The following is an 8,540-nucleotide window of genomic DNA, read 5'->3' as shown; positions in this document are numbered from 1 at the left end:
AGCCCCTTTGTCCCCAGGAGCGGCCCCGGGTCCCTGTAACTCAGGGCTGGAGAGGCTGCTCTAGGCAGGTGACAGGAACGAGAGCGCTCCGTGGCGCTTTGTTGGGAGTGCCGGGCCACGGGGGACGGCCCCGTAAGTGGGGTTTGGTGCGTCCCCGGGCCTCGGCGGGCGGTCGGAGGGACCCCCTGTAATCAGGCGGGTATCCCTGGCCCCGGCCTTTTAGGGGCCTGGGGCCAGGAGTCACGGGGGGCCGGGCGTGTGCCCTCCCTGTCCTCGGGGCTGGGCTCCCAGCCCCTGGGCCATAGGCCGTGTTCTTGGACTGGTTTAACTGTCGAGTGTCGAGTGTCGAGTATCCGTTCCTGTCACCATGGGGGAAGGCCGAGCTCCGTGGCCCCCCGGGTGTCGACCGGCCTGTAAGCAGGCTTGCGTGTCTGGGAGCCTCGGTGCTCCCTCAGCCAGCAGTCTAGGGGGGGGTTAGCCCCCCGGAACCGGAGAGGAGAAGGAGCCCCCTCCGCAGGCCTCGGGGCCCAGAGCCGGTGCTCTGGAGTCCCGGGCACTTTACAGTCCAGGCAGCGGCCGGAGGCCCCTGTAAGCAGGGCTAGCAGCCTCTTTGGCCGCTGCTGTGCGTGCCCAGCTTCATTTGCCCAGAGGGCCTCGCTCCCAGCGCCGGATGGGACTGCGCCGGACGTCGCCATGGTGAGCCGATCTGAAGCTGGGGGGCTTTTGTGGAGCTGGGGCGGGGGACTGGTGTCTGTGGGTGGCGGCTCGAGGATCTCCCCGTGGGGCAGCTGGGTGGCCGTTCCCCTCAGGCGTGGGAGCCGGAGCCTTTCGGTGCTGAGTGTCTCGTCGTCTGTCGGCAGAAGCCGTGGGACGACGAGGCGAGAGCTGCAGCGGCGAGCTCAAGAGTTAGAGCGGCGAGCTCAAGAGCAGAACGGCGAGGCAAGGCGAGCGCAGCGGCGGCCTGGAGGCGAAGAAGGGGGCACGAGAGGCCCTCTGGGTAAAGGCCATAGCTCCGTGCTGGGCGACCTCCCCCGTAAGTGAGAGGGGCAAGGTCTTTGTTGTTGGTGTTTTGCCAACGTTGTGCTCCTTTGGCTGCCCGGAGAGATGGGCCGCCTTGTAAGCAGGGTCAGAGCCCCTCTCTCCGCACCCGCGTCGGGGACACGGAGCTCTCCCGGCCCCCCAGCCCACCCTGTAAGCAGGGCGCAGGGCTTCTCCCCGAGCCCGGCAGCTTTCTGACTAGTCTGCTGGCCCCTGGCCAGCGTGACCCCCCCGTACTCGGGGCGCGTCACGGCCTCTGACCCCGTGCCACCCCTGAGTAGGCTCAGGGTGGCGAGGCCCCTGCGTGTCGTCCCCGAAGAGCAGGGGCGAGACCCGAGGCTTTCGCCTTCCGGTCGGCTGTGGGGACGGTTCCTTTGGTCCGGTGGCTGCACAGAGCTTGCTCCCCCTTCCGGGACTGCGTTCCCCCCCCACCCCTCCCCCGTGTCCCCCAGTGTGTAGTTGGCGTGCGTGAGCGAGTGTGGCTGCGCTTTAGACCCCCTTTAGAAATAGGCCAGCCTAGCTTAGACGTCCCAGGAGGGAAAGAGGAGCTGTGTGCAGGCACTTGGCTGAAGGAACCCTCGCCATGGCCGGGCGGGGGGGGAAAGGCTCAGGCCTTGGCCCTGCTTGCCGAGGGCGGCACCAAGCCGCTTAATGGCGGCGTGGGCACGCTGACCCGCCTGTAGCCAGGGCCCGGGTCTCTGCCCGCGCTGCGCGGCTGCCAGTCCTGACGGCACCGAGCCGCTTAGTGGTAGCGGGGGCACGCTGACCCGCCTGTAGCCAGGGCCCGGGTCTCTGCCTGCGCTGCACGGCTGGCCGTCCTGCAGGTGCTACCGACCTGCTGGCACGCCACGGCCCCGTAGTCGGGGCACGTGTCACGATTGTGTGGAGCCCCTTTGTCCCCAGGAGCGGCCCCGGGTCCCTGTAACTCAGGGCTGGAGAGGCTGCTCTAGGCAGGTGACAGGAACGAGAGCGCTCCGTGGCGCTTTGTTGGGAGTGCCGGGCCACGGGGGACGGCCCCGTAAGTGGGGTTCTGTGCGTCCCCGGGCCTCGGCGGGCGGTCGGAGGGACCCCCTGTAATCAGGCGGGTATCCCTGGCCCCGGCCTTTTAGGGGCCTGGGGCCAGGAGTCACGGGGGGCCGGGCGTGTGCCCTCCCTGTCCTCGGGGCTGGGCTCCCGGCCCCTGGGCCTTAGGCCGTGTTCTTGGACTGGCTTAACTGTCGAGTGTCGAGTGTCGAGTATCCGTTCCTGTCACCGTGGGGGAAGGCCGAGCTCCGTGGCCCCCCGGGTGTCGACCGGCCTGTAAGCAGGCTTGCGTGTCTGGGAGCCTCGGTGCTCCCTCAGCCGGCAGCCTAGGGGGGGGTTAGCCCCCCGGAACCGGAGAGGAGAAGGAGCCCCCTCCGCAGGCCTCGGGGCCCAGAGCCGGTGCTCTGGAGTCCCGGGCACTTTACAGTCCAGGCAGCGGCCGGAGGCCCCAGTAAGCAGGGCTAGCAGCCTCTTTGGCCGCTGCTGTGCGTGCCCAGCTTCATTTGCCCAGAGGGCCTCGCTCCCAGCGCCGGATGGGACTGCGCCGGACGTCGCGATGGTGAGCCGAGCTGAAGCTGGGGGGCTTTTGTGGAGCTGGGGCGGGGGGCTGGTGTCTGTGGGTGGCGGCTCGAGGATCTCCCCGTGGGGCAGCTGGGTGGCCGTTCCCCTCAGGCGTGGGAGCCGGAGCCTTTCGGTGCTGAGTGTCTCGTCGTCTGTCGGCAGAAGCCGTGGGACGACGAGGCGAGAGCTGCAGCGGCGAGCTCAAGAGTTAGAGCGGCGAGCTCAAGAGCAGAGCGGCGAGGCAAGGCGAGCGCAGCGGCGGCCTGGAGGCGAAGAAGGGGGCCCGAGAGGCCCTCTGGGTAAAGGCCATAGCTCCGTGCTGGGCGACCTCCCCTGTAAGTGAGAGGGGCAAGGTCTTTGTTGTTGGTGTTTTGCCAACGTTGTGCTCCTTTGGCTGCCCGGAGAGATGGGCCGCCTTGTAAGCAGGGTCAGAGCCCCTCTCTCCGCACCCGCGTCGGGGACACGGAGCTCTCCCGGCCCCCCAGCCCACCCTGTAAGCAGGGCGCAGGGCTTCTCCCCGAGCCCGGCAGCTTTCGGCCTAGTCTGCTGGCCCCTGGCCAGCGTGACCCCCCCGTACTCGGGGCGCGTCACGGCCTCTGACCCCGTGCCACCCCTGAGTAGCCTCAGGGTGGCGAGGCCCCTGCGTGTCGTCCCCGAAGAGCAGGGGCGAGACCCGAGGCTTTCGCCTTCCGGTCGGCGGTGGGGACGGTTCCTTTGGTCCGGTGGCTGCACAGAGCTTGCTCCCCCTTCCGGGACTGCGTTCCCCCCCTCCCCTGTGTCCCCCTGTGTGTAGCTGGTGTGCGTGGGCGAGTGTGGCTGCGCTTTAGACCCCCTTTAGAAATAGGCCAGCCTAGCTTAGGCGTCCCAGGAGGGAAAGAGGAGCTGTGTGCAGGCACTTGGCTGAAGGAACCCTCGCCATGGCCGGGCGGAAGGCTCAGGCAACCTGCTGCCGGCCAAGCCGCTTAATGGCGGCGTGGGCACGCTGACCCGCCTGTAGCCAGGGCCCGGGTCTCTGCCCGCGCTGCGCGGCTGCCCGTCCTGACGGCACCGAGCCGCTTAGTGGTAGCGTGGGCACGCTGACCCGCCTGTAGCCAGGGCCCGGGTCTCTGCCTGCGCTGCACGGCTGGCCGTCCTGCAGGTGCTACCGACCTGCTGGCACGCCACGGCCCCGTAGTCGGGGCACGTGTCACTGTTGTGTGGAGCCCCTTTGTCCCCAGGAGCGGCCCCGGGTCCCTGTAACTCAGGGCTGGAGAGGCTGCTCTAGGCAGGTGACAGGAACGAGAGCGCTCCGTGGCGCTTTGTTGGGAGTGCCGGGCCACGGGGGACGGCCCCGTAAGTGGGGTTTGGTGCGTCCCCGGGCCTCGGCGGGCGGTCGGAGGGACCCCCTGTAATCAGGCGGGTATCCCTGGCCCCGGCCTTTTAGGGGCCTGGGGCCAGGAGTCACGGGGGGCCGGGCGTGTGCCCTCCCTGTCCTCGGGGCTGGGCTCCCAGCCCCTGGGCCATAGGCCGTGTTCTTGGACTGGTTTAACTGTCGAGTGTCGAGTGTCGAGTATCCGTTCCTGTCACCATGGGGGAAGGCCGAGCTCCGTGGCCCCCCGGGTGTCGACCGGCCTGTAAGCAGGCTTGCGTGTCTGGGAGCCTCGGTGCTCCCTCAGCCAGCAGTCTAGGGGGGGGTTAGCCCCCCGGAACCGGAGAGGAGAAGGAGCCCCCTCCGCAGGCCTCGGGGCCCAGAGCCGGTGCTCTGGAGTCCCGGGCACTTTACAGTCCAGGCAGCGGCCGGAGGCCCCTGTAAGCAGGGCTAGCAGCCTCTTTGGCCGCTGCTGTGCGTGCCCAGCTTCATTTGCCCAGAGGGCCTCGCTCCCAGCGCCGGATGGGACTGCGCCGGACGTCGCCATGGTGAGCCGATCTGAAGCTGGGGGGCTTTTGTGGAGCTGGGGCGGGGGACTGGTGTCTGTGGGTGGCGGCTCGAGGATCTCCCCGTGGGGCAGCTGGGTGGCCGTTCCCCTCAGGCGTGGGAGCCGGAGCCTTTCGGTGCTGAGTGTCTCGTCGTCTGTCGGCAGAAGCCGTGGGACGACGAGGCGAGAGCTGCAGCGGCGAGCTCAAGAGTTAGAGCGGCGAGCTCAAGAGCAGAACGGCGAGGCAAGGCGAGCGCAGCGGCGGCCTGGAGGCGAAGAAGGGGGCACGAGAGGCCCTCTGGGTAAAGGCCATAGCTCCGTGCTGGGCGACCTCCCCCGTAAGTGAGAGGGGCAAGGTCTTTGTTGTTGGTGTTTTGCCAACGTTGTGCTCCTTTGGCTGCCCGGAGAGATGGGCCGCCTTGTAAGCAGGGTCAGAGCCCCTCTCTCCGCACCCGCGTCGGGGACACGGAGCTCTCCCGGCCCCCCAGCCCACCCTGTAAGCAGGGCGCAGGGCTTCTCCCCGAGCCCGGCAGCTTTCTGACTAGTCTGCTGGCCCCTGGCCAGCGTGACCCCCCCGTACTCGGGGCGCGTCACGGCCTCTGACCCCGTGCCACCCCTGAGTAGGCTCAGGGTGGCGAGGCCCCTGCGTGTCGTCCCCGAAGAGCAGGGGCGAGACCCGAGGCTTTCGCCTTCCGGTCGGCTGTGGGGACGGTTCCTTTGGTCCGGTGGCTGCACAGAGCTTGCTCCCCCTTCCGGGACTGCGTTCCCCCCCCACCCCTCCCCCGTGTCCCCCAGTGTGTAGTTGGCGTGCGTGAGCGAGTGTGGCTGCGCTTTAGACCCCCTTTAGAAATAGGCCAGCCTAGCTTAGACGTCCCAGGAGGGAAAGAGGAGCTGTGTGCAGGCACTTGGCTGAAGGAACCCTCGCCATGGCCGGGCGGGGGGGGAAAGGCTCAGGCCTTGGCCCTGCTTGCCGAGGGCGGCACCAAGCCGCTTAATGGCGGCGTGGGCACGCTGACCCGCCTGTAGCCAGGGCCCGGGTCTCTGCCCGCGCTGCGCGGCTGCCAGTCCTGACGGCACCGAGCCGCTTAGTGGTAGCGGGGGCACGCTGACCCGCCTGTAGCCAGGGCCCGGGTCTCTGCCTGCGCTGCACGGCTGGCCGTCCTGCAGGTGCTACCGACCTGCTGGCACGCCACGGCCCCGTAGTCGGGGCACGTGTCACGATTGTGTGGAGCCCCTTTGTCCCCAGGAGCGGCCCCGGGTCCCTGTAACTCAGGGCTGGAGAGGCTGCTCTAGGCAGGTGACAGGAACGAGAGCGCTCCGTGGCGCTTTGTTGGGAGTGCCGGGCCACGGGGGACGGCCCCGTAAGTGGGGTTCTGTGCGTCCCCGGGCCTCGGCGGGCGGTCGGAGGGACCCCCTGTAATCAGGCGGGTATCCCTGGCCCCGGCCTTTTAGGGGCCTGGGGCCAGGAGTCACGGGGGGCCGGGCGTGTGCCCTCCCTGTCCTCGGGGCTGGGCTCCCGGCCCCTGGGCCTTAGGCCGTGTTCTTGGACTGGCTTAACTGTCGAGTGTCGAGTGTCGAGTATCCGTTCCTGTCACCGTGGGGGAAGGCCGAGCTCCGTGGCCCCCCGGGTGTCGACCGGCCTGTAAGCAGGCTTGCGTGTCTGGGAGCCTCGGTGCTCCCTCAGCCGGCAGCCTAGGGGGGGGTTAGCCCCCCGGAACCGGAGAGGAGAAGGAGCCCCCTCCGCAGGCCTCGGGGCCCAGAGCCGGTGCTCTGGAGTCCCGGGCACTTTACAGTCCAGGCAGCGGCCGGAGGCCCCAGTAAGCAGGGCTAGCAGCCTCTTTGGCCGCTGCTGTGCGTGCCCAGCTTCATTTGCCCAGAGGGCCTCGCTCCCAGCGCCGGATGGGACTGCGCCGGACGTCGCGATGGTGAGCCGAGCTGAAGCTGGGGGGCTTTTGTGGAGCTGGGGCGGGGGGCTGGTGTCTGTGGGTGGCGGCTCGAGGATCTCCCCGTGGGGCAGCTGGGTGGCCGTTCCCCTCAGGCGTGGGAGCCGGAGCCTTTCGGTGCTGAGTGTCTCGTCGTCTGTCGGCAGAAGCCGTGGGACGACGAGGCGAGAGCTGCAGCGGCGAGCTCAAGAGTTAGAGCGGCGAGCTCAAGAGCAGAGCGGCGAGGCAAGGCGAGCGCAGCGGCGGCCTGGAGGCGAAGAAGGGGGCCCGAGAGGCCCTCTGGGTAAAGGCCATAGCTCCGTGCTGGGCGACCTCCCCTGTAAGTGAGAGGGGCAAGGTCTTTGTTGTTGGTGTTTTGCCAACGTTGTGCTCCTTTGGCTGCCCGGAGAGATGGGCCGCCTTGTAAGCAGGGTCAGAGCCCCTCTCTCCGCACCCGCGTCGGGGACACGGAGCTCTCCCGGCCCCCCAGCCCACCCTGTAAGCAGGGCGCAGGGCTTCTCCCCGAGCCCGGCAGCTTTCGGCCTAGTCTGCTGGCCCCTGGCCAGCGTGACCCCCCCGTACTCGGGGCGCGTCACGGCCTCTGACCCCGTGCCACCCCTGAGTAGCCTCAGGGTGGCGAGGCCCCTGCGTGTCGTCCCCGAAGAGCAGGGGCGAGACCCGAGGCTTTCGCCTTCCGGTCGGCGGTGGGGACGGTTCCTTTGGTCCGGTGGCTGCACAGAGCTTGCTCCCCCTTCCGGGACTGCGTTCCCCCCCTCCCCTGTGTCCCCCTGTGTGTAGCTGGTGTGCGTGGGCGAGTGTGGCTGCGCTTTAGACCCCCTTTAGAAATAGGCCAGCCTAGCTTAGGCGTCCCAGGAGGGAAAGAGGAGCTGTGTGCAGGCACTTGGCTGAAGGAACCCTCGCCATGGCCGGGCGGGGGGGGAAAGGCTCAGGCCTTGGCCCTGCTTGCCGAGGGCGGCACCAAGCCGCTTAATGGCAGCGTGGGCACGCTGACCCGCCTGTAGCCAGGGCCCGGGTCTCTGCCCGCGCTGCGCGGCTGCCAGTCCTGACGGCACCAAGCCGCTTAGTGGTAGCGTGGGCACACTGACCCGCCTGTAGCCAGGGCCCGGGTCTCTGCCTGCGCTGCACGGCTGGCCGTCCTGCAGGTGCTACCGACCTGCTGGCACACCACGGCCCCATAGTCGGGGCACGTGTCACGATTTTGTGGAGCCCCTTTGTCCCCAGGAGCGGCCCCGGGTCCCTGTAACTCAGGGCTGGAGAGGCTGCTCTAGGCAGGTGACAGGAACGAGAGCGCTCCGTGGCGCTTTGTTGGGAGTGCCGGGCCACGGGGGACGGCCCCGTAAGTGGGGTTCTGTGCGTCCCCGGGCCTCGGCGGGCGGTCGGAGGGACCCCCTGTAATCAGGCGGGTATCCCTGGCCCCGGCCTTTTAGGGGCCTGGGGCCAGGAGTCACGGGGGGCCGGGCGTGTGCCCTCCCTGTCCTCGGGGCTGGGCTCCCAGCCCCTGGGCCTTAGGCCGTGTTCTTGGACTGGCTTAACTGTCGAGTGTCGAGTGTCGAGTATCCGTTCCTGTCACCGTGGGGGAAGGCCGAGCTCCGTGGCCCCCCGGGTGTCGACCGGCCTGTAAGCAGGCTTGCGTGTCTGGGAGCCTCGGTGCTCCCTCAGCCGGCAGCCTAGGGGGGGTTAGCCCCCCGGAACCGGAGAGGAGAAGGAGCCCCCTCCGCAGGCCTCGGGGCCCAGAGCCGGTGCTCTGGAGTCCCGGGCACTTTACAGTCCAGGCAGCGGCCGGAGGCCCCTGTAAGCAGGGCTATCAGCCTCTTTGGCCGCTGCTGTGCGTGCCCAGCTTCATTTGCCCAGAGGGCCTCGCTCCCAGCGCCGGATGGGACTGCGCCGGACGTCGCGATGGTGAGCCAAGCTGAAGTTGGGGGCTTTTGTGGAGCTGGGGCGGGGGGCTGGTGTCTGCGGGTGGTGGCTCGAGGATCTCCCCCTGGGGCTGCTGGGTGGCCGTTCCCCTCGGGCGTGGGAGCCGGAGCCGTTGGGTGCTGAGTGTCTCGTCGTCTGTCGGCAGAAGCCGTGGGACGACGAG

General features: G+C 69.0%; 2 long non-coding RNA genes across 5 annotated transcripts; both read left to right on the top strand.

Moving 5' to 3' along the window:
• Positions 1-349: 349 nt before the first annotated feature.
• On the top strand, positions 350-3,544 carry LOC146443966 (uncharacterized). Of its 2 annotated transcripts, none has more exons than XR_014853011.1 (3): positions 350-696; positions 864-2,620; positions 2,785-3,544. It is a non-coding gene; the product is annotated as an uncharacterized LOC146443966 (long non-coding RNA). The 2 variants fall into 2 exon arrangements; XR_014853004.1 differs by having other exon boundaries at positions 861-2,620.
• A 620-nt stretch (positions 3,545-4,164) lies between these two features.
• On the top strand, positions 4,165-8,540 carry LOC146443965 (uncharacterized). 3 transcript variants are annotated; one of them, XR_014852988.1, is made up of 4 exons: positions 4,165-4,518; positions 4,686-6,442; positions 6,607-8,359; positions 8,523-8,540. It is a non-coding gene; the product is annotated as an uncharacterized LOC146443965 (long non-coding RNA). The 3 variants fall into 3 exon arrangements; XR_014852982.1 differs by having other exon boundaries at positions 4,683-6,442; positions 8,526-8,540; XR_014852964.1 differs by having other exon boundaries at positions 4,683-6,442.

Source organism: Lichenostomus cassidix, chromosome 1 (assembly GCF_008360975.1).
Source record: "Lichenostomus cassidix isolate B80296 chromosome 1, HeHo_3.0, whole genome shotgun sequence".
Classification (NCBI taxonomy): Eukaryota; Metazoa; Chordata; class Aves; order Passeriformes; family Meliphagidae; genus Lichenostomus; species Lichenostomus cassidix.
The sequence above is the reverse complement of the archived record's forward strand: the minus strand, read 5'-3'. Positions and strand labels throughout refer to the sequence as shown.